Below are 24,652 nucleotides of genomic sequence, written 5' to 3' on the forward strand. Positions count from 1 at the left end.
TCTTACAGGTGTGTCATACAGGGTAGTTTGAAGGGGGCATTTTGGCATTAGCCATGACGTCTCAATTTGGCAATGCTTCATGCCAGGTGGCATGCCTTTGTATTGGGGTTTGTGTGATGTATGACATGGGAATGGTCCCTGTGTGTTGGCTGTCTGTTGGTAATGGGATTGACACTCAGCATGCATTTCAGTGTGGCAGGGTTTGGCCCTCCATCTGAACATGGATATGTTGATGTGTGTGTGTTAGGACATGCATTGCCTTGCCTAGGCTCTATTCCAGATCACTTGTGCTACGTCATGGTTTGCCCTACTGGGGTCTGCAGGGTCACTCACCTCCATCTCCAAATGTTGCGGCACCCGTCTCCATCTCCTCAAAGCCCTCGATAGACTCCATCTGGATGGTGGCACTGCATCTCTCCTCCCAGCGCATTAGTTTGATCGGGGAGTGGGCACCCCCGCCTGTGGCCATGGCCTCCCTCCGATTGCTGGCCAGGATGTTGTGGACCCTAAGGCGGAGGTCATCCCACATTTTCTTGCAGTCTTTGACTGTCTGTGGTGTGGTGCCGATTGTAGTCACCTTGCAGGCTACCTCCTCCCATATCTCCTTCTTCCTCTGCTGCGCCTCCCTTTTGAGGTTATGTGTGTTGATCTCCTCAGCATGGGCAGCAAGGGTGTCTGCCAACATGTTAAGTTCCTCATCAGAGGCGGGGGTTGGATTTTCGGGTTGCCTTAGACATTTTGTTTTTAAAGGCCCTAGTCTCTCCTGTGGAACACTGGTGGTTTGGGAGGATTGCAATGGATTGTGTTTTTAAAGATGGCCACCAGCGCATTTGCCATTCAGACGCGATAACGTTACTTCTGGGTCCGGTATTACGAGCCCGGTATTAGCATGATGTTATTATGGGGTCGGTATTAAGGGGTGCCTTCTAGGCGGAGGCAGTATCGGCGGGTCCCGTGATGCTGCTATCGGGGGGTTGGAGGGCCTTTAGCAGCATGGCGGTATGGCCATTACCGGCATGGGGGTTCGCGTGTGCTCACACACTCGTAATCAGCCGCTATTAGGGGCGTCAAACGAGCACGGACCTGCTACTTACTCCATGCCGGTAATGGGCCCGTTTTTAGCATGATTCTCGTAATGAGGCCCATGGTTTTACGGGACAACAGAAAAACGTCAACTGAGGAAGGACCAGAAACTAGTGCCTCAGTAGCTGCTAGAAGTATAAAAAAACATCCCCGAAAGAGAACAGTCAAAGATTAATTAATCAAAGAGAAAAGTCTTCAACCTTTTTTTAAAGGCGGTTAGGTCCCTTTCAAACTGTAGATCAGAGGGTAATACATTCCAAGCAGATGCTGTTAAAATAGCGAATGAGAACCCACTTCCTCTAGCTCGTTTGTTTTGTGTAATAACAAAAAACCCACAATTACTTGAGCGTAGATATCTCGGAGGGTTATACCTTTTAAATGATCTTTAAGGTACACAGATGCATCACAATAGATACATTTATGGGCCAGAGAGATAGACTTGAAGCGTATTCTCTGCTTGACCGCCAACTGATGAAGGTTCCTTCTGGCACCTGAGATATGGTCTTTCCTTTCAATGTCTCAGATCATACGGACTGCTTCATTCTTAAGGACTTGAAGTCTAGCTAAGCAGTTCTTATTAGCTCCAATAAAAATCGTGATTCAATAGTCTAAACGGGGCATGGTGATGGCTCTGACTAAGGTCTTGAACTCGTTGAAATATAAGAAGGGTTTACTGTGCCGCAAGACTCTAAGATGGCATTGAGAGTTGCTCACAATTCCATCCATGTGTGCTTCCGCCCTGAGGGAGGCTTCCAAGAAGACTCCTAACGTTTTTACTTTTTTTGCCTTTCATGCAGTTCCCTACTATTGCCTTATGGCAAATTCTGGATCAAGTTTGGCCCTGGCCTGTATAGAGCCGAAAATCATCAACTCTATTTTCTTGCTGTTCAGACACATCCCGTGTTTTGAGATCCAGGTTTTAACTAGTCCATAAGTATGTTCTAGGCTATCTGACTCTTTACTGTAGTCCCCACTTAGCTCCATAAGGAGCTGCATGTCATCGGCATAGTTTATTAAGTAGATTCCATTGAAGTTAGCAGGTCGTAAAGCAGTGGTTTCATGTCATTACATCGCCCGTTTTTATTTCACTGCATTTTTTGCTGCAAATTTTTCTAATTCTAATTTTTTTTTTTGTGGGTTAGTTACCCCAAACCCTCCTTCCCACCTATTTAGAAGCTAGTCCCCAAATACCCCAAAACCTTATATCCCTCTACCTACCACCCCATATTTTTCGATGGGTTTTTGCGGTAAAAATTCTGCTGCAAAAAATGCCACGAAAAAAAAGCAGCAATGAATGGACGCCGTACCAAAGAGGTTTGATATACAAAGTGAACAGGGAAGGGACACACATGCCCCCTTGGGGACACCACATTGAATTTGTTTTTATTCTGAGCTAGCTGTTCCCCAGCATAATCTGGATTGTATGTTTTTCATAAAAGAGCAGATCCAGTCTGTGGCATCAGCCAGGTCCAGTAAAATCAACAGCCATGACTGCTCTTTAGCACATCCAGCATATCAGTCGGCAGATCTAACAGGGCAGTTTCCGTCCCGTGGTTACTCCTAAACCCTGATTTGTAGGGGTGGAGGATGCCAGAAATGTCAAGATGTTTTATAAATTGTGATGTGGCTATTAAATCCACGGTTTTCAGTAAGAGGTGGGTGTTAGTGATAGGATGTAGATTACCTGAATCTTTGAGACATAGGCCTGGTTTTTTGATTAATGGGGTGACCACAACGTGCTTGATGGCATCAGGTACTAAGTTCCATCGGAATGAAGCGTTTACAAAACGTACCAAGAGCAGGCAGCAATCTTAAAATTTGCCAAGATAAGTTTTGAGGGAACAATGTATATATAGCCTTACATGATGTAGGGTGCATATTCCTCAGGAAGGTTCCCATTTCTATTTCAATAGCAGGCTTGAATTTAAAGTGGGAGTCCTCCTTGAGATCAGGCACCTGAGACTCAGATCGAATTTCACCATTTACATTAGTGTGATTCCTATATATCTCGAAGAGTCTTCTGGAGTTGTTTATTGCGCCTTCAATTTCATTATTATAAAAGCTTCTTTTTGCTTCGTAAATTTGTTTTTCATAAGTTTGTTGTAACTGCTTCTAGGCTAACTTATTCCCTTCTGATTTATTTTTTACCCAGATTCGATCTCTACTTGTCTTTTCACCCTCTTGAGTTTAGTGGGGGCCGAGTTAAGCCATCTCTGGTTTATTCCATTATCTCTAACGGTCATACGTCTCATCGGAGCATCTTTGTCAAGGAGAGCAATCAATTGTAGAATTTATTCCTGCACAAGTGCATCACGCGAGTCTGTATCTGCAGTACAGGCCATGATTGTTTTGATACAGTGATCTAGTTTTTCTAGTTTAATCCTGTTCAAGTTACGACTGACTGTTTTTTTGGGTGGATTATGTGTCCTCTTTATCTTACCAGGAAGCGCAGTCAAACACTTTACAAATTAATGGTCAGACCAAATGCTTACTTTGGTATCTACGATTTCCATTTAGATGTTTCTTGATGCTGCCCAATCTAGGGGTTTTCCTCACGAATGGGTGGGTTCAGTTCTGTGTATGATGAAAGTCATATCATGACTTTCTAGATCTAAGGCTTCTTTGTCAAGATCATCCTTTAACCAGCGGTTTAAATCAACTAGCAGGATTGTAGCACCATTGTGTTTTTATTAAAAGGAGCTAAACGATGGACAAGTTCATCATTAACCTCTGACATGTTAGTTGGAGGACGGTAAATCAGGACAAAATGCATGCAGCAATTTGGATTAGGGCAATGTAATAACAGTAAGGTTTCACATCCAGTACAATTTATAGGAGTCTCAAAAAATTGTAAGTCCTTTTTGGCCAAAATGCCGGCTCCACCTCCCTTACCTCGTTCTCGATGTTCGTAAAAGAAGTTGTACCCTGGTGGAGTAACTAAACATATCTTAGGGCCACAGGAGTCATTGAGCCGGGTCTCAGTTACGCACATTACGTCTACATCGTCTTCTAAGATATAGTTGTGAATGTCACAAATGCGTTTTTACAAAGTGAGCATGTATTTAAGAGAACTAACTTAATTTGTGAGGGTATGTGAGTAGAGTTACTAAGGCTTGTATTAATTGGAGCATTTATGGTGGAAATGTAGTGATGTATTAGGGTGGTTGGGGTCCTTACTTGTGGACCTGCACAGTTAACTAAATCCTTTTAATCAAGGCAGGCTTTTACTATATCTTTTTTATCCAAAGTGGTGTGTAAACAGGAACAGGCTTTAGTTTGTTCCTCTTGCAGCTGGTTTCCCGGTCCTGTCCGCCTACTTGGCTTAGTTACGTAGTCAGTAAGTGATGTATCTGATGGGGGAGTAACAGCTCACACAGCGGAATGTCAGTGTTGCATGTGCTGTCTTTCCCACTGTATCAGTTACTTTGTTGGTCAATGAATCCTGTAGAGTGGAAATGTATTGTTCAACAATCCTCTCTCTGCGCAATTTTTGGGCAGTGAGAAGTAAGGCGAGCTCTGGGGGAAAATCCCATGATGTCAGCTGGTGTACAATGGTATGCAAACTCGAAAAAGGAAAAGTATGTGTAGAACCAATAAGGGTGTAATAGTGGCTAGCAAGTGCTAAATAACAACTAAACAAACTCACCCTCAGGTTGGCGAACATAAGAACAAAGGATATAAGGTGCGGTGGACGTGTTGTTGAGAACGGCGTGGACCGGCGATGACTGGCTTGGTCCAAAAGCGCTGGCGCTGAAGCGCCTGACATTTCCTAATGAGCACCCCAGGGATATCTGGGAATTGTAGTTTAGAGCGAAGCGTTCTGCTCCAGTTCAAGATGAATTACAATAAGCGAGTGCTTCATCTCACAGCAAATAGCAAATAGCTTTCAAAGTCAGTTCACGATAAATCGTTATAGTTCAAACACCCAGTCAGTGCTCAAAGCAAGAGGTTCGTAATGTTTGCAACAATCGAAGTACAGTGTAGGCTCATTTACACTAAAGCAGATATCTGGCAGCAATTTGCTTTGCCAATGCTTGTTTCTATTGTTTTACTTTTCTGCCCGAGAATTTTACATACACCATATTTCCTAACTTTTTATCTGACAGTTCCCACATTATTAGCATGCGACTTGGCTTCATCAACTAAGTGTAATCAGGACCAATCATCTTGAGCCGTGTGTCTTCTTCTGACATGCTCTCAAAATGAGATACTGATTTATTTTATTTATTTACACAATTTAACAGATAACTGTACCTGATGAAGCGCTAGTCCCGACACGCGTCGTACAAGCATATGATCTGGAAGACATTGGTTTACATTGAAAATGAAATGAAAATTTAGTTGTCCTTGTATAGATATTTAAAAGTACAGACTGTAATTGTTTAATTTGTAAAGTGTTTAATTTGATGATATATGTTTAATCACGCAATATGATTTTGCTTCAATATTAAATGAATATATTTTCAAAAACATATGAGAAAATACATTTGTTAACTGATTTAAAGTGAGTCCTTTATGGCATTCTTAAGTTAATTAAATTCAGATTATAGCAACTTGGAGGATAAATAGTGAATAGTTGCAACTGACATTAGTCAGTCAAAAGTGTGCCCCGCGTTAGCCCACCTTTTTCTTAGGATGGACCATCCCATTTTCAGATGTTAAATAGGTCTTATAGCCGAGTCCCACCCGGGAGCACCTACATTTCAATTTAAAGATTAAAATATTGAAATTGCAGTTTTTGAATTATCTACTGAGAGTGCACTTCTACAATATTTGTTCACCAATGCTCTCAAAATGTAACAAACAACTTTCTAGTCAATCTGTAATGTGGTTCTTGCTCCATGTTATGACTGGAATGGCACACAGCAATTCAGAATTCTATGCTAAAGACCTAAGTACGACTCACTACATCAGTCCACACATATCCCTCTTACCAAGGAGCAACATTTCAAGTTCAAAGCTCCTAGCCACACAATAGTAACTCACTGCCATTTTTAAATGAAGGGATTGCATGACAAGACCGAAAAAACAGACCACTCTTCAACAATAATGCGCATGCATAGCTTGTGAGCACTCGCCATAACAAGTACATATGTAAATCAAAATACATTAGTAGATCAAACAGCACGGAATGATAAGTTTCATACTGTCCTCCGGTGAACGCCAATAATGTGTAACCAATGCACATTTAGATGGGAGTGCTAGCATATATGTTCTTGCTCTGGCTTTAAAAATGTATACTTCCATGGACATGATCTATCAGGAGATGAAGTATATTTTAAAAACCAATAGGAAACATAGGTTCCAATCCAGCTTCCTCACAACCCTATAATCTTGTGATCCTGGGCATATTACCTTATCTCCTATATTATTTTGTATACCAGTACGCGTATGTGCCCAAAGTGCATAAAACAGTGAACACTGAGAAGTGCTATATACAAAGTAAAACAACGGGGCCCATCTTTTATGTTTATTGTTAAATGTTGAAAGGGATCAAATGCAGAAGTGCCCACATTACGTGGGCCTGAACTAATCACATTATTTCACTGCTTGTTTTTCTTGCTGCTAATTTTGGAATCACTTCCTAGGATCTGGCCGTGTTGATGCCCCAACACTCTTGCCTGTTAATGTTAGCTTAATCCTGCTGGGCAGTGCTCCGCTGCTTCAAACTAGGTTTCCGCTATATAAATATAATAATAATAAGAATGTCTCCTGATTCACTTGAAGGAAACGCTTAAGCCCTACCCCGCTTTTTCCACTGCAAACACTCATCTTGTCCATCCCAGTTAAAGCACTGCTCAGACTGCAAAAAACAACAATTATGTATTGTATCATGTGTACATTTAGAACGTTAATACAAATGCATCTAATACAGTGAGAAAACGTTGAGGATGTTTAACATTAAAAATGTGTTTTGCCTCATCATTTTTAGTTTATATACAGCGAGCCTTAATGGGAATTATGCACAAATACAGATAGATATATTTTGAAAACAAGCTCTGAACTTTCGCTGTCATGCACAATCCTGTGCATTTTCTAATTTTATATCTTGCAGCACAAATCTTCCTCCGTTTTATTTTTGTTAACTATCAGTGTTTCCCCCTTTCAATTCCCCTCAAACTGGAAAAAATGATTTTACAGAAAAACTAACATGAACATCTTAAGGGGTGTGTGGGCCAGGGTCACAAGCTTGGATCTGCCAAACCAAAGAAATTAACTATCTGAGAATCTATGTTCGCCCACCCACGTCCCAGTCATAACTCATACTTTTTATGTTTCCCTGCCAGTGATCAAAAAAAGAGTGGGAACTCCCTTGAAGATCCTTAACCCCCTTTATCAGTGCTGGAATCAGAATAATACATACATGGCGTTTGAAGGGAACCAGTAACAGTCCCAGGTGAGGGAACTTTTGCCTTAGCCTAGACAAAGGAGGCATATTAATGAATTAATGACAGCAGCCACGAGCAAGTCTGTAGTTCGGTTTAAGGATGCAGATCTGTAGCTAAATGAATAATGTCCATGTACCCCGGCATAGATACAGAACTTGGATATTAGCAGTCTCACAGAATGTACAAGTACTCAGGCATGGATGTAGGAGATACACTGGAGGCAATGAGGATGGCAGCAGGGTCTGCAAACTTTGGCTCTACAGATGTTTTGGGCTGGAACTCCCAGCATGCCTAGCCATAATAGTCAATAGTGATGTATCATAGGAATTGTAGTCCCACACGTCTGAGATGATGCAGATTAATAGTAAGAAGGAAGGTGCACTCATCCAGAAATAGACTGAGATTGGAATAGGGAAATGTTTGTGGTGTTACCAGGACTGAGCTATTTATTTTGAAGAGCATATTCGCACTAATAAATCCTTCTTTTTTTGTATTAACATTGTTACTGAAATATTTACAATTCAGTAGAAACAAAAAGGCAAGACAAGCAAGCAATAATAAAAAACAACATGTTGCTATGTCAGATCCAGGAACCTGTCATGGATCTCCTTGTACGGACCACCTTTTTTTCCCTGCGCAAAATGACTCTCTCAAACAGCGACATCTTCCAGAGGTCCTCATACCACGCCGCCGACATGGCAAATTTTGTACCCTTCCAATCTCTCAACACAATCTTCTTTGCAGAGAGAGAGGCCCTAAAGAACCAGCACTTTTGTGGGTAATTTAAATCTTCTGTAAATTCATCCTCCCCAGGACAATGGTCACAAAATCAAAGTCTAAGTCTGTTCTCAAAACCTTGTTCATTGTCTTCGTCACATCATTCCAGAACACACGCACTCTACAACATTCCCACATCATGTGTTCAAATGAGCCTGACCTATGACCACACCCCCAACAGATGTCACAGTCAATCATACCTCTCGCACTCAACTTGGTTGGCGTCCAATAAACATTATTTTAAATCTTTATTTGCTGCACCCTCTCACCCAGGTTCATTGAGGTCTGGGACACATTATTGCATAGGTTTTGCCACCTGCCCTCTGACATGTCTGCGCCAATTGCATCTGACCATGTCCAAAGTATATGTTAATTCGACATTTACCTGCTCATCAAAAGCTTGTAAATGGCTGAAGCAAAATGTCTTTTTCCATTAAAGTTCAAAATCTGTTACTTAAGAGCGTCTCGTCCATTGACTGCAATATTCCCAATCGCCATCCTCAATCTTCTGTATTCCCCATAGGAGCATTTGAGAAGATTCAACATTCTCGAAAGCCTGCCAAAGGGGATGCAATCGATAGGTCGGCAAACCACTGCACGCCACTCAAAAACCACTGCGGCCAGAAAATGGTCCTCCTGTTGATCAGCCCCCACTTCTTCATCCAGATCGAAGTTCTAGGGGACATTGCTGGGCCCTCACCAATCCTTCCCTCAAGCGCGTACCAGGCACTATCAGTCATCAAAACGGCCTCTGGGGCCAGCAACGGCGTGCTCATACTTGATTCTGCCCACACCCAATCACAAATTCCTCCAGAAACAGCAACAAATGAATTGCTGACAAAGCTACATGGTACAGTTCGAAGTCTGGAACTCCTAAGCCTCCATGTTCACACGGCAACTGTAACTTCCACAGTTTCCACCGCGGCTGTTTCCAATCCCATAAGAAGCTCTGCAACTGTCTTTCAATCTCTAAAAAACTTGACTTCTTCACATGAAGAGGCAGCAAACTCAGAACATAATTGACACAAGGCACCACAGAGTCAGTTTGATAGTGTTGACTTTCCTCCAAAGAGACAAGTTCATCTCTGACCACCTTGCCAGATCCAGTTTCATGATCAGCATAAAGTGCCTCATATTCTCATCCATCATAGTTTTCACCTCCGTCGTCAGCCACACTCCAAGATATTGCATCTTTTTGGGGCACCAATGGAAAATGAACCTGGTAACATGCTCTCTCCTGCATGGTGAAGACACAGGCGTAGCCTCATATTTACACCAATTGATTTTATAGTCTGAGAATGAAGTGAATTCCTCTATCTGCTCCGTCAAGGCCAGCACGGAAGAATTCAGATACACTGTCACAAGCAGCATGTCATCTGCATAAAGCCATACCTTCTGTAATGCCTCCCCAAAATGGACACCTTTTGTTCTCGCATCCGACCTGATCCTTGCTGCCAGGGACTCCATTAGCAACTCAAAAAGCAAAGGTGATAGTGGACAACCTTGCCTAGTGCCCCTCATCAGTTCAAACCTTCCCAAAGACATGCCATTCATGTTGACTGGCGCTATTGGCTCAGTATATAGCAACAACATCCATTCTCTTATCGCTGCTCCAACTCCCAAGCACTCCAGCAATGCAGAGAGGAAACCCCACTCTAGCCGGCCAAATGCTTTTTCAGCATCAAGCGAAAGAGCAACAATGGCTGATGATTGTTTCAGACTTTCCTGTAACGCCAATATCAGTTTCCACAAATTGGTGGACGTTCTCCTTCCTTTCACAACCCCGACTGATTCTCATCTACAAGATGCTGCAAACTCCTCGTCTTATGGACTGACACTTTGTAAATATGTGGTGACTGGCATTTGTGACAGGTTAGGGACTATGAGATAGATTAAGTAGGTTGTCCAGGATCAGAAGGTTTGGTTAGGTGGGAAAACTGGTATTTGAGGCTGGTTGGCAATAAAGGAACTTGACAACGTTGTTTCCCAGTTCTTGTCGGTCAGATGGTGCAATCATTTGTGAATGTTTGATGCTCAACATTTAAAATGATACACTGCTATGTAGACTGGGCTGGGATTGTGCAGAATTCACATGGTAAACCAACATGACAATTTAAATAAACAAACAAATGGAAGTCTACAACAATCAGAATCTTAAATGATTTCAAGTTAAACAAATCTCATGTAGCCTTTACTGCTGTATTTTAAAAATGTAAATACCCACAGCAAAATAAATGTGTGATAAGGGAGCCGCCTATGTTTCCTGTTTGGCACCGATTTGCAGATTGTTATTCATGATGTGTAGGCCAATTGGCATTTTAGAAATAAATAACATTGTTTTATGAATCAAGTTACCAGACCTGAATAATTAGGTGTCAGTGGCCTTTGATGTTTAGTTTGCTCTTTGCCTAGGACCCTTTCTACTCCAATGGCCTACAGAGAAAACAATTAGCAATGGACTCAAAATGACACCATAATGTGAGAAGGCAAACCCCTTTCACCCAAGATAGCACAGCATGTACAACTACAGAAGTTGATCTGTTCAGGATCACAGTATTGTTTAGTGCCAAGGCTGTGATATAAGCCTCAACTCTCTCCAATTTGGCTATCTAACCACGTGTCCAGACTAACGCATCATGCTCTTCATTGAGTGGCCAGGCTGTATGCTGCCAGGTTTTGACAACCCTACTAAGGAGCTACCCATCTTTTAGAACTGCACTGTACATATACTATGTTCGTTTTATTTTCACTTTCTGGTGCAGGCACTTTTTTGTAGCCCAGCAGGTACTACAATCACCCAAATGTGTTTATGCAGGTTTATCAACCTACTAGCGAGAACAGGCTGAGTCAGCCTTGCAGATAATTGGTACTGTGATCTGGCATGTAAACACAGATCTCTTCAACAAGTGATCAATACACTGAGCAATCTTCGTGGAACTCAAACATAACAATATGCATTTCAAGTTCAGTTACTGAAAGCAGTCCAAAGGTTTTCTGCTAGGAAAGTTGAAAACGTTACATACGTGCAATCTACTGTTTCTAAATCAAAGATATTAAAGGATTAATGGAATAGACTGGAACTTGGTTGACACCAACAACCAGACTGCAGGCTCCTTAGAGCCTCAGCAGAACACTGTATATTATCATGAGATGTGTTATTTATGATTTGCAAGCAATGGCACTGACCTCTTTGCATCAGACAGCCAGGACAGTGGCTCTACAAGTGTGGGGGCCTGTTTTCCCTGCAATTAGGGTGTCTCCTGGGATATGTTTGGAGCTGTAGAGCTGTGGGACTAGTCTGTGGGGTAGCTAGAGCTCCAATCCCTCTCTGTATTTGTTTTCCTTTACAAGCAGTAAACTCAACTCTTAGACATGGGAAAAGATGAAAGAGCACTTATGAAGATTACCAATCGTGATGTGAGGTTGGAGCTGGAGAGGCTGTGGTGTGAGGTCAGCTCTCCACGTGCACCCAATTACATACTCACCCCAATAAAATTCCTTGCCCCACAGTTCGTTTTAAAAAATATATCTTTTTATCGTTTTAATTGATGAACAGTAACAGCACATACATCCCCTCCCGACCCCCCCACCCCACCCAGTCCAGCACCAGTAACAATACAAGATTCATGGCAGCATCGAGCTAAGTAAAAAGAGAACATATGCCGGGAGACATACAGTAATAGAGGGGCAGTGATTAAATACACCTTTTTCTGAATGTGTGCCGTATCTAGCAGTCCTACAGGTGGCATCCCATTTTTTCCAGTCCATATAGTAGCAATAGTAAGTTCATCACTCAGCTGGTTTATCAGCTTGCTGGGAAGGGGCCAGATCCTGCAAATTGGTGGACATGTATAACTTAAAGGATATCCAGTAGTCTAGTGGCCTGCTAAATGCTAGTAGTGTAGTGTATACAGTGTTTCCCTCCTTTCACACATGCTCATATAGTTCAACTATTCCCAAAAGGTTGGGGCTCTCCATTTCCCCCATGTTTGGCAACCACTGAAGCCATACTCAGTAGTTTCCTCTCACCCCTTGATCCACCCTCTATAAGTGCTAGCAACCATACCGCAGGTGAGTATTGCCATGGGCAGTGTAACATACTAGACATTGCCGATTCAATATCTACCGAGAACTGACAGATCATTGGACAGAACCAGACAATATGAAGGAAATCTGCCATGTCCTGGGAGCACCTAGTGCAGCCAGAAGACCTATCAGGGTATACTCGATGTAATTCTACTGGAGATAAGTATGCTTGATGGAGAAACTTTTAGTGGATCACAAGTAGGTGAGAATTTAAGGATATATATCGCGTCTGCATGCAGATTACCTTCCAGTGCGCGTCGGATATGGGCGTACCCAGTGCTAATTCCCATCGAGATCTAAAGTTACCAAACTTGGTGGGCCTCTGTGTTCTGATGTACTTGTATATGGTGGACACTATTCTCTTAGGGGCTATGTACGTGGTGGTATATTGCAACAAAGGGGAGGTAATAGGGCCAGAGGGTAATGCTGCCATTCAGATTTAAGTACCTCCCTTAGTCGGAAATAAAAAAACACTGTCACAGTGTTCCAATCCCTCGACTCTTCAGTGCCTCCCAGGAGATCAGCCAGTCCAATAGCACAGTGAGTTGAGTAATCTCTTTGACATCAGGTTCTAATCCCGGCAGGGCCAAACTCAGCCTTTCATCCTTCCAAGGTCAATAAATGAGCACCACACACCGTGGGTAATAATAAGCAGCGCTCAGATACCTGAGGGTTCGTAAATTATTATTATCAACCCACCGTCCACAATGAGATCCCCCAATGATTGAATCCCCAGCCTTTCAAAGAGGGTACAAAATATTTTTTCATGGGTGAATGGAATACTGCAGACCCTGTATGTAGTGGAATCTGAAGAATAGAGCGTATCCTCCCTCAAAATGGCTGCCACTCGCTTCAAAGCTCTACAGGTGAATTCCAGAGGTTGGATCTCCCCGCGTCCACCCTCAATTGGAGACCCCCACAGTAATCCTTTCAGGTTCTCTAGAGGCAATTGCTTTTTCCAACACAACATGTGGGAGCCCTGAGGAAGGTGACCACCACCACACAGAGTACTGGAGTTCAGCAGCAAGAAAGTACATATATAAATCTGGGTATTCCAGGCCACCTCTATCGTATGGTAACATCAGGATATTGAATGCTATCCTGGCCTGCTTGCTGGTCCAAACAAGATGGACCATTAATTTGCGTAGGCAAGATCAGAATCTGGCAAGAGGCCAGATTGGAGCATTGTTAAATAGATATAGCAGCTTTGGGAGGATGACCATCTCGGTCAAGAATTACCAGGCTGCCTGTGACAGGGGTAAAATAATCCAGGCCTTGACCCTGTGTTCCAGGCTCTCAAGACTTTAAGTATTTTTCCCCTACAAATATCGGCAGGAAAGGTTGTGACCTGTATGCCCAAATATCTCATACCATAGGGGAACCACCTAAATTCACTTCTTATATTCTCCTGCCGCTCCTACAATTTCACCCAGTTGATCCTCAGCTCAGGTAGGTCCCCAAAGCGGCAAATCAACTGGACAACTGATGATAAATTCTCTCAGGGATGTTTTAGTTATAGTAACATATCGTCGGTGTATAGAGAGATGATGGAAAGATTGGAGTGGATGTGGACCCCCTGATGGGCATGATATTCCCTAAGATAACAAGCCAGGGGTTTCATAGCAAGGGTGAAAAGGATAGGTGAAAAGGGACACCATTGTACCATTACCCGGGATGGGGTGATGCATTCAGACAGCATACGGTTTGTGTATAGTGCGGCTCTAGGCTCAGTGTATAATAGACAAACTCATCAAAGGTAGGTGTGTCAAGACACAAGCGCTTAAGGACTTCAAAAATGAAAGGCCACTCGACACAGTTGAAGGTCTTTTCTGCATCTAGAGCGGCAACAATTATGGGAATTGTGGGGTTGACATTATGCATTAATGTGAATAATGGTCTCAAATTATTCTGTGAAGATCTGCCGGAAATGAAACCGGCTTGGTGAGGGAGGACCAATGCTGGCAGATGAGGGAGGAGATGGTCAGTTAATATTTTGGCTAGAATTGTATTGTCGCTATTAATTAAAGACAGGGGTCTGTAGGAGGAGCACTTTAGGGGATCGTTATGAGTTTCAGTAGTATCGTCACGTGGGCCGTCCTGGTGGACGCGGGTAAAACACTGGATACCATGGCAGTCTCGCGGCGGTGTGGGTCTATGTTATCCACATACTCTTTACATAGCTCCACTGTGATCCCATCCAAGCCGGGGGCTTTACTGTTGGGAAAGGACAGGATCAGTCTGCGTATTTCCTGCTCTGAGGGAGGTACATTGAGCTCCTCACCCTGAGCCGGGTTGAGCCACCCCAGGATGACCTGATCCAGGTATTGGGTAATGAAGTCACGTCCTGCCTGAAACGACAATGTCTATAGCTGCCCATAATACTTCCTAAATATGTCGTTAATCTCCCTAAGAGCCCTGTGGTTCTCCCATCCGGGCCCTCAATTTCAACTATGTTCTCAGAATGTTGCTACTGTTTAATTGCCCAGGCCAATGTGCGAATGGGGCGGTCGCCCTCACTGTACGTGGCGGCCAGGATGGGGCCCCCATGGAAGCGTTCTTGCCCGCACATAGTTAGGTGCAACCCTTTCCTCTTCTCTTTCAGACTGCGACATATCGTGGGTGTGTCATGGGTGCCTTGTTGTATTTCCAGCTCCCTAACTTTCCAATCTATCTGTAGACCCACAGAGTGCCTTTAGGACTCCCCCTCCCTTTGATATACAACATCCCCTGACATACACCTTGAAGGCCTCCCACAGCACTCTACTGTTATGGACAGAGCCAACATTCTTTTGGAATGTTTGGATATCATGAGTGATGTTCTCACGGAAGACTGCACTGCCTAATGTCCGAGCTCTAAAGCACCATCGAAGTAGCCTAGGGGGTTGTGGAGGGCAGGTCAGTTAGATCTTAAACTGGGAATGGTCCGATAGCGTTCGGGGAAGGATCGTGGCTTTGCCTATTCTATGCACCAACTCTGAGGATACATGACATAGTCTATTCTAGAAGAGCTCCCATGCACACCAGAATAATAGGAGCATTCCCTTCCTATGTGGCGTACCACCCGCCATGCATTGTGCAGATCATGATATTCTGCTATGTCAAGCCATTAGAGAGCAGACCTAGGTAGGGATCACTGGGTTGTCGAGGATCTGTCATGGTTAGGGACAAGCCTACATTGAAATCACCAGCCCAGACAATCTCATAATTTTGGAACTTATGTAAATAATTAGCACATCTTTGGAAGAGCTCAGGGGAGTTGATGTTTGGGGCATATATATTTATAATGAGGATCCGTAACCCGTAAGCCTCCCCTGCAACAAGTAAGAATCTGCCTCCCTAACTTGTTCATGAAGTTTAAATTTTAAGGAGCGGTGTATCTACATGACAACACTGCGTGAGTGGGAGGTGAATGAGGAGCAATACCGGTGTAGCCCCCATCCAGACATACTAGGCAACTTACTTTCCTGCGCTCGATGCGTCTCGTGCAGGCACATGATATTTATATTGTGATTCCTGGCATAATCAGCAATCAGACAGGCTTTTTGCTGATTCGTGAAACCCTGTAAGTTCCATGTCAGTAGTGAGATATTGTTTCCCACAGTTACATCAATAGTTTTTGGCATAATGTGTTAAGAAAATGGTAGCAGCATTTGGCTCCATGCCCAGGATAGTCCGAGCTGGTATGCGTTCAATCAGTAGTATACAAAGTGCTACCAGTGTAATACATGTTGCCATAGGTTATAATGCTGACCCGAAACACCCCCTAACACCCACAACCCACCCATGCCAGAAACACAAACACACTGGCTATCCCTGACCAGAATAAAAAACAAAATGAGTAACCAAACCTAGGAAACGAAAACCAAAACAACCAATGACCACACCCGCAGTGGCTGTGGGAACATGGCGCCGTCGGCGACCACTTGGCTCTTATGGCGGGGCTCGATTATATGGGTTGTATGGACCTTCCAGGGTGCACATGGCCAGATTCAGAGGTTGACGGGCATCATGAAATATTGACTGTATTGTCAGGTTACGACGACCAAGGAGTATTTCCCACTGTGTCGGCAGCCCAACATCTTCAAGGTGAATGCCGAGGGGAGGCCCGCAGCTCGGGCAGTCCATGTGCAAATCGCCCTGCTGCTTCTGGGGATGTGAAAAATATGGTCTTGCCCTTGTGCACCACCCAGTGTTTGGCAGGATACATCATCGAGTAGCAGATCGCTTTCCTCCTCATTACATTTTTAACCACCTGAAAGGTCTTCCTCTGCTCTTGGACCTGAGGACTGAAGTCTGGAAACAGGCAGATCGAGGCTGCACCCCATCTTATTTCTCATTTCTCCCTCGCTGTTCTGAGCAGGACATCTCTAACATGATAGTTGAAAATGCGAACAATAATAGGATGTTCTGGGGCTCCAGGAGGCAGTCTAGCGGCAAACAAGCGGTGCACACACTCCACCAAAAACATATTTGATAGTGCTGGGTTGAGTATGGTCTCCTGAAGGAGTTTCTCTGCAAATGTTTCCATGTTGTCGATATGGGTGGAATCCGGGATGGGTTTATAGTGATAGCATCGAATGCAAAAGCATTGAAAAAATGCATCGAAAAAATAATTTTTTACATTTTTATTTTTAATCGGGGGTCCCCAACCCACTTTTTTACCCCTTAAAACCCATTATAATAACAATAAAACCTTTACCTTTTAAAAAATGCATTTTTACGATGCTTTTGCATTCAATGCTTTTGCATTCGATGCTTTGTATTCAATGGAATCACTGGATACCGCGGGATGCTCAGGATGCGTATATTATTCCGTATCGATCTCCCCTCCAGATCGTCATTCCGTAATGCAATTTTCTTCACTAACTGCTGTAGGTGGCTGACCTTGTGTTGTAAAGTAGCCACCTTATCTTTTCCCTTCCCTATTCTCTTTTCAGCCTCAGTCATGCGGCCACAAAGTGTGTCTATTTTCACAGCTGAAATGTCCACCTTGCTTGTGAGAGCATTGGTTTTAATTCCCAAACTATCAGTGCTACTCTTGAGCACGAGCAGTGTCTTATTGAGCACTATGGCGTCCACCAGGGATGAAACAGAGGCGGAGTGCTGGGAAGCTGTTGCTCCATCAGGTCTGGCAAATTGGTCCATCCTGGCCTGCTTCATAGTATTCACCATGGTGTCAGGCGCTATCATGGGATCAGAGCAATGTGCTGCTAGAGTGGAGCGTTGGCAGATGGTTGATGCACCTTATCGTGGTCTGGGGGTGCTGTGTTTGTTGGTGTTGGGTCTTTAGTTTCAAAAGTAGGGGGCACAATCTGGTGAACTCTGCATGCCTGGGTAAACAAGGTTTCATTGCACAGTGAGAGCAGTGAGTTCAACTAAGGCTTGTTTGTTCTTCACCTCACTATCCCTTGACGGTGGGAACGTAGTGTCCCCTCCTCCCCATCAAGGGACCAGTAGTTCTAGCGCTTGCAACGAGCAGAAGTGTTGGCAGAGGTAGTGAGGGGCTGCATTAATCACCTCCTGCAGTGTATGGCTGAGGGTCCACAACACAGGCAACACCAGTTTATGCAGCAAGCAGAGCTTTGTCCAATAGAGGGGCCCCACTGTACCACGCGTCCTCACAGTACATGTTCAGGAGGCCCTGGGGCAAAAGTAAATATGTAGGCAAAGTCAAAGTCTGTTTGTGTGGGGAAGTGGCACCTGATGGGCAGAGGGCCTCAACACAGCAGGTTCTGGTGCTTTCCTAACATTATGGGGATCCAGCCCGCGCTGAGTTTCGGATCCCCGATCAGCGGGGCAGTCAGCGCTGGGACCGTGGGGGATGTCAGAGGCACCGTCTGGAGCCACCAGGAGGGACACCAGCACCCCGGGAAGGCTACACGCCTGGGACAGTGCCACGGTACAGGATCAGGAGTGGAGCTTCCCCCAACAACATGGCCTGGGCTCCACGGCACACCAGGAGTCTCCCCGCCACGCAGTGGAGGACAATCTCCTGCAGGCCACATCATGGGGCCTCGCCGGCTCGCACACTCCTCCATTTCCAGCAAGGCAGACAGCGGGGCGGAACGTGTCCGCAAAGTTTTATTAGCAGCTCCGGCACCAAGAATTATGTAGATGCAATAGGAGGACCAGGGTATTTATGAGGATGTCTGAGCCCTCACCGGAGCTCTCTCAGGCTGTGGCCATTTTGCAATCGTTCAACAGCGCCCGCCACACCTGCCGTTCTTAATGTTCACTCTTCCACACTTCCTTTAGAGCTCACTTGATGATAAGAAGGGGCAGTACTCACATTGCATCTCCTTTACTCCCTGTTCTGCTTATTCAGATGGACGTGTATATTGCAGAGATTGAGAGCATGAACTGTGCACTTGTAGCCAGTGGTGTTGAAGTGACATCTAAACATATTCATAATAAAAACATAATAAATAAATAAATATAGTGACATTTACTTTGCCTGAGCCACAATTGAACAAATGAGTGACACTTTTACAACAAAAAACTGAGAGACATGGAAAAAAAACATATTTTTCATGTTTTCAGCTAAGCCAACTTATAGACTTCGATTCAAAAGCGACATTAATGGAGCCAAAAATGTAATGAGACAAGTGGGAGTGTGGAATTCTCGGATAGTTGTTATATAGGCAAATGGTTTTTCCGTGACCATACCCTCGCTACACACTTGCCTTGCATGCATTGGTGGCCCACTTCTGAACCGGACATCAGCAGCGCCTGCCATTGGTCCAGTGAAGCGTCATTCAGATTTTGAAAGTGCAAGCTATTGAAGTAACCTTTATGGCTGAGATTTACTTTCTTTTGCCACACTAAGTTGATCTTTGCCAAGATAATGACCTTTAGCAGTGGGACACAGGTTAATTTCTGGATCACATAAGGGCTCTGAAAAGTAATGCATGTACCTTTGTAATAGCTTTCCTGTGCCTGCTTGACTGTATTGCTTTTTATGATTGTTTCAGTCATTCTATCATATAGCCTCTCAGTCAATAATGAATGCAACAACACTTGCAACATAAGGGTGCCTGTTAATTCTCAGTTTCATATATAACAGCCTATTTTAAATGAACAGATTAACAACTTGTGTCTTTACGTGTTAATTAGGAACCTTACAGGTTGAACAAGTGCCCCGACTTATCATGACATGTTTTTTCCCCGAAAGCACATGTAGCAAGATTACCACTTAACTCTATATTTTTGTGTCCATGCTTAATTGAAAAAAGAAACATGGGCACCTACATACTATGGGCCTGATATACAAACATGTTTTCAATGGGACTTTCCCATGTTAAAACATGTTTGTATATCAGGCCCTATGTCATTCAAAAATTGCAGTTTAAAAGGGCACTGAAAAGGCACTTATTTAATATTATTATTTAATATTATGTGTAGAGCAGCAAAGCCTTTTTGTTTGGAAGTGATTTTCAGGATTTGACCATATGTGTGCCCCGTGCATAATTGGGGCAAATTGTACAGCATTTATTTGTGATGGTGCATAGATAGGAGTCTCTATATTTTCTGCCATTTGTATAGTTTATCTGACTATCAAATAAAGCCTGCATGACAGTAGCCGAAGTCAATAGGAAGCATTTTAGACTTTTTTTACTGGATCCTTTTGCTGACCTATGAGTTTTTTTTTAAGTCTCCTGAATTTCTACAAAAAAACGTTCCTGTGGTGATTATATTGATTGAATTGATAGTACAATATCTCAAACTACAAATACAATAACTGTATTAATAGAAGCTGTCAAGGAGCCACTATAGGTGCTTTCGAGGCTGCGCTTAGCACATAAAAGCAGCACCTGCGAACGTGCTCTTATACCTTTGCACACAGTATAGAAGCATATGGTGGCATCTTTGAGGGTTTGAGACTCCACTTTGCAGTTGACATCTAAAGAAAATTCTGGCGTTGCCATTGTGGGTTGTCCTTGAGAGTGAAACATCTTCCAACTGCCTGATTACATGTTGGCCCAATTTCTTTTGCTGGGTTACTACGAGTGGCAGTCGCCATTGCCGCCAGTGGTAATCTGGAGAGGGGGCCTCATTAGAGCAATACCACCATAATGACTGTAACAGATTCATTTTCACTGAACTTACTCTGGTGGTACTTTCATGAATCCACATAAACTTTTAACAATGTATTTATTTAGACAGCCCCATTTTGAATCTCCACTGTACACTTGTTATAATGCCCACAGGGTAAAATCATATATACCATTAGAAAATGCAAAACATGGCAAAGGTTAGTGGGGTTAGAATCAAAGAGGCCCACTTTTCTTTTCCACTCCCTTTCAATGTTCCCTCCGAAAATTATGCTTCTATATATTAATTGGTAACCTTTGTGCCTCCGTTCGATACAAATAAAAACCTTTTTAAAAACATCAGGGATTTTTTTTACAACTTTTTCCTCCACCTCTGCAGGTGATATTCCATCGGAGTGCCTCCAGTGATAAACACCCCTGAACTATAATATGGTAGGTGTTATATATGGCAGGGTTTAGCATGGTTAATGGTGCACATCCTTCCGACTCCCCGCCTCAGTTTACTAGGATTGGACATAACAGCTGCAACATTTTAGATTATATCTTCGTTGCAAATGCCCCTTCCCTAATTAAGGATATGTGTGTGTTCCAACGCCAGGAAAGTGACCACTACCCACTTGTTCCTAGTCTAAACCTGCAGTATCAACATCTGAGTATTATCTCTTGTGGACCATTACAAGTTAACTCAGCATTAAATTGTACTTCCTGGATTGATGGCAATATTGACACAGCATCTCCTTTTGCCTAAAATGCCCTTGGTGAGTACATTATGGATAGGCTGTCCTTTGCTTCTGTCTTGTCAACAGATGCTGCCCTACTAGCCATTACTAAATATATAATTGGCATAGAGGACATAAAGTCCGTCATTTTTATTAAGGCAGCCACTCACTCTAGAATGGGCATAGGTCCCAAAAAGGTGCATAAACATGCTTTCAACATACATATTAAGCATAGGAAAAGGGAATTTCGTAAAGAACTTCAAGGTCTTGCTCACTTGGAGCTTGACCCTGTAATACGCTTTTCGGGTGAAGTGTATAAAAATCATTTATCGGAAGTGGTCAAAATGGCATAATTTTCAGGTTGAGTGTTCACAATGGTGGGCCTTGGTCTATTCTTCTTTAACTCAAAACACAGCTATGTTCTGTAGGATTATTAATGGAAAGAAACCTTTGGTTAGAGCCATCAATGGAATATCAGAGCAGGACTGGGTTATTTATATGCAGCAGACCTATGGAGGGGGTGGAGTGGAGAACTGTAAGTGAATTCAATCCGGCACTTCACTAAAGTCAATGCCTAGCGTGGGATGCACAACTGAAACCCTTATTTATTTATTTGTGTCTATAAATTCTTTTATTTCTAAACGATGTACCACTTATAACACACCCCTCTCTTTGAATCCCCCCCGGTCAGACTGAACCAGATAGCAGGCTGGTTTGCAAAGTTAAAATATTTATTTATGGATTTCACAATATATATATCAAACTATTTTAATGGTATACAATAATCACCAATGGGGTGATGTCACACTAAACAATCTCTTTAATCACAAGGAGTAATGATGGGCAAAAACAATGCAGCATAGAAATAATACTTTTGGGTATGTTCAATCAATTAGCAATGTGATTACAATTTCCCCCTGCACACTCTTCAATCCCTCCAATATGCAATATGGAGAAATAGAAAGAGATAGTACAGGTTTCATGAATGCAGAATTGAACAAAATATATCAATCCCAATTTTCCCCAGCAAACACCAGAGAGAAACAGGAATGATTGCAAAACTGTCAACATGGTTTTAAAGTTGGCTTTGAATGAATTGGGTAAAACACTGAAAATGGGTTTAATTCACTGAAATTATTTAAATACTAATGGGAGCCACTTTGTATGGTTTCAGACAAACACTAGCAATGATTTGAGAGTAATAAGCAAGTTGAACACTGAATTTTGAGGACGGGTGCAATGAAACGCTATTTTACACATTATAGATTTTGGGCAAACGAAAAATTTGCGGCAAACGTTTCTGCGCGAGGTAAGCGCGATTGTGGAAAAACTATAAGGAGTTGGGATGCGGTTTTGGGTTCCTTACAAATATTACGATGTTAGCTACAAGTAGACACTTAAATTTAGTTTCTAGAATAAATATGAAGAAGTTATGGACGTTTGCGTGGAGGTTGTTTTTTCAGAAAGAGGCAAAATTGTAAAACAAGGATGCGCTTTTAAAAAACAAACAAGGATTCTTTACACTAGGGATGGACTATGAAGAAACAAACTACACGGATGCCCAGCCACTTGATCAATGCAACTGCCAGCCAAGACGCTTGTCTTCTTCAGATGAGATATATCAGTGCAAAGATGATTTTAACATCATTATTACAGAAGGACTATAGGATCAGAGAGAGAGTTCAGTCAAGACAAAAAGGATTTCTAGCAATACAGTTCTGGATATAAGATAGATTTGATTTGTATAGGGATGACTATGGGCAGTACATAGGCTAGTGACAATCCTATTCTATGGCTACCACTACCAATGTTGTGAATGGAACCGTCAGGGATTCTGGTTCGGGTCAGGGATACTTTCGGGACAGACTGCTGGGCACACCGAACTGGTCTGGTTCAGCGATCAGCAAGGCGCTCTGGACACCGCACAGCAGGACTGGACAGCAGGGCGCTCTGGTCTACACTACACAGCACGACTGGACTGGATTTGCAATAGCTCTCTCGTCTGCACAGCACCACAAGTCACCAGATGGGGTTTAATCTGCCTTTCTGGTTATGAAGATAATTATTTGGCAGGCAAGCAGTTACAGCACTGCCTGGCTGCTTCTTGGGTTTCCCCTTTATGTTAAGGGATGGGTTCTGGAAGTTAGGCCCAGCTGAAAGTGGTTCAGCTATGCTCTGAGCCTTTCTGCTTACAAAGTTTCTGTGGTCTGGAACAAGGAGTATGAATGGATCCTTCAGCGTGCTTTGCCAAATTCGAGATGGTGGGTGGATCAGTGTGTTTTTCTGAGTCCTCAGCTGTCTCTATTTATGTGTTTGATAAAGGGGTGGGTAAGCTGAATTATCCTAGGCACACCCCTTTGGTAGTGTATTGGCTAAAGTCTGCTCTCTCCCTTGATTTGAGGAGAAAACAGTGAGTCATCATGATGATGCGGTTTTATGAGGCAAAACATCCTCCCCTTTGCCTTGTGCATGTAAAATCTATTTTTGATATAATACATCTTTACATGTGTACAATCTTTATACCAATAACATACATAGATCACATATTTTGTGGAGCAAGTATTCTTCCAATCCTCGTTGCTGTGGGATCTTGGGTCTGGATTTGACACATTTTCGCACTTTTTGTCTGGGACACGATATCTAATGTGTCCAAAATTATGTACATATGTGCGCATAGTATCTGGGCATAATCGTATGAAGTTTCATGCATCTGACATAAATACAATTGCTACAATACTTACATTTTCAGTGAGCCTTCTCAGAACATCGCACAGAGTTCTGGCTCCTTTTAAAATGTGAACAAAAAAATCACATTAACAATGCTGTTAATTCTATCATTTTTACAAATTTGCACAGTCCTTTATCAGTCTTTTTCAAAAATATGCTTTCTGTGCTTTGTGAATCAACAAAAGTGTCTGTCCCCGCCTCCATCTCCATCTTGCAGCTCAAGAGCAATCTCCGCCCTTTCCTTCTGGGAGAGGCCACTCTTGACAATTCACAATCTGCATATCCTTTCAGCCAAGGAAGGTCCATTGTCCACGTCTGCTGCAGCAGCCCAAGATCCCCCCCCCTGATTGAATCAAGACAAAGGTGTAAGTTCCTGGCTTTGGTGGGAAGCTGGAGAGACGCTTTTTGTTGGGGGAAGCTGGGGGCAAATGGTTTTGGTGACTTTGAGTTCAGCTTAAATTCACTGTTAATTTCTTACATTTTTCTTGGTTTAAAATAAAACTTGCAATTTTTAATCAGGCAACTAGAACTCTAATTCCAGTCTCTAAACCATGGAGATTAAACAGTCACAACCTATATTACTTTTGATAACAGGTCACTTAATTCCAAACATTTGATTTCAATTGCACAAGTTTAAGCTTCTGATGCAACTAATGACAGCTGTCATACAGGCGGTCGCTGGTACTGCGCCCATATTTTGACAGAATTTCACAGGAAGCACACTTTTTACTGTGGATATTTTGATGATAGATTCCGCTTTTCCTGACATTGTGTGTTCATATTGATTCCTTAGATGAAGTGGCGGGCAACACCCAGCAAG

The sequence above is a fragment of the Ambystoma mexicanum genome, chromosome 7p (genome assembly GCF_040938575.1).
Source record: "Ambystoma mexicanum isolate Mex_15411 chromosome 7p, UKY_AmexF1_1, whole genome shotgun sequence".
Lineage (NCBI taxonomy): Eukaryota > Metazoa > Chordata > Amphibia > Caudata > Ambystomatidae > Ambystoma > Ambystoma mexicanum.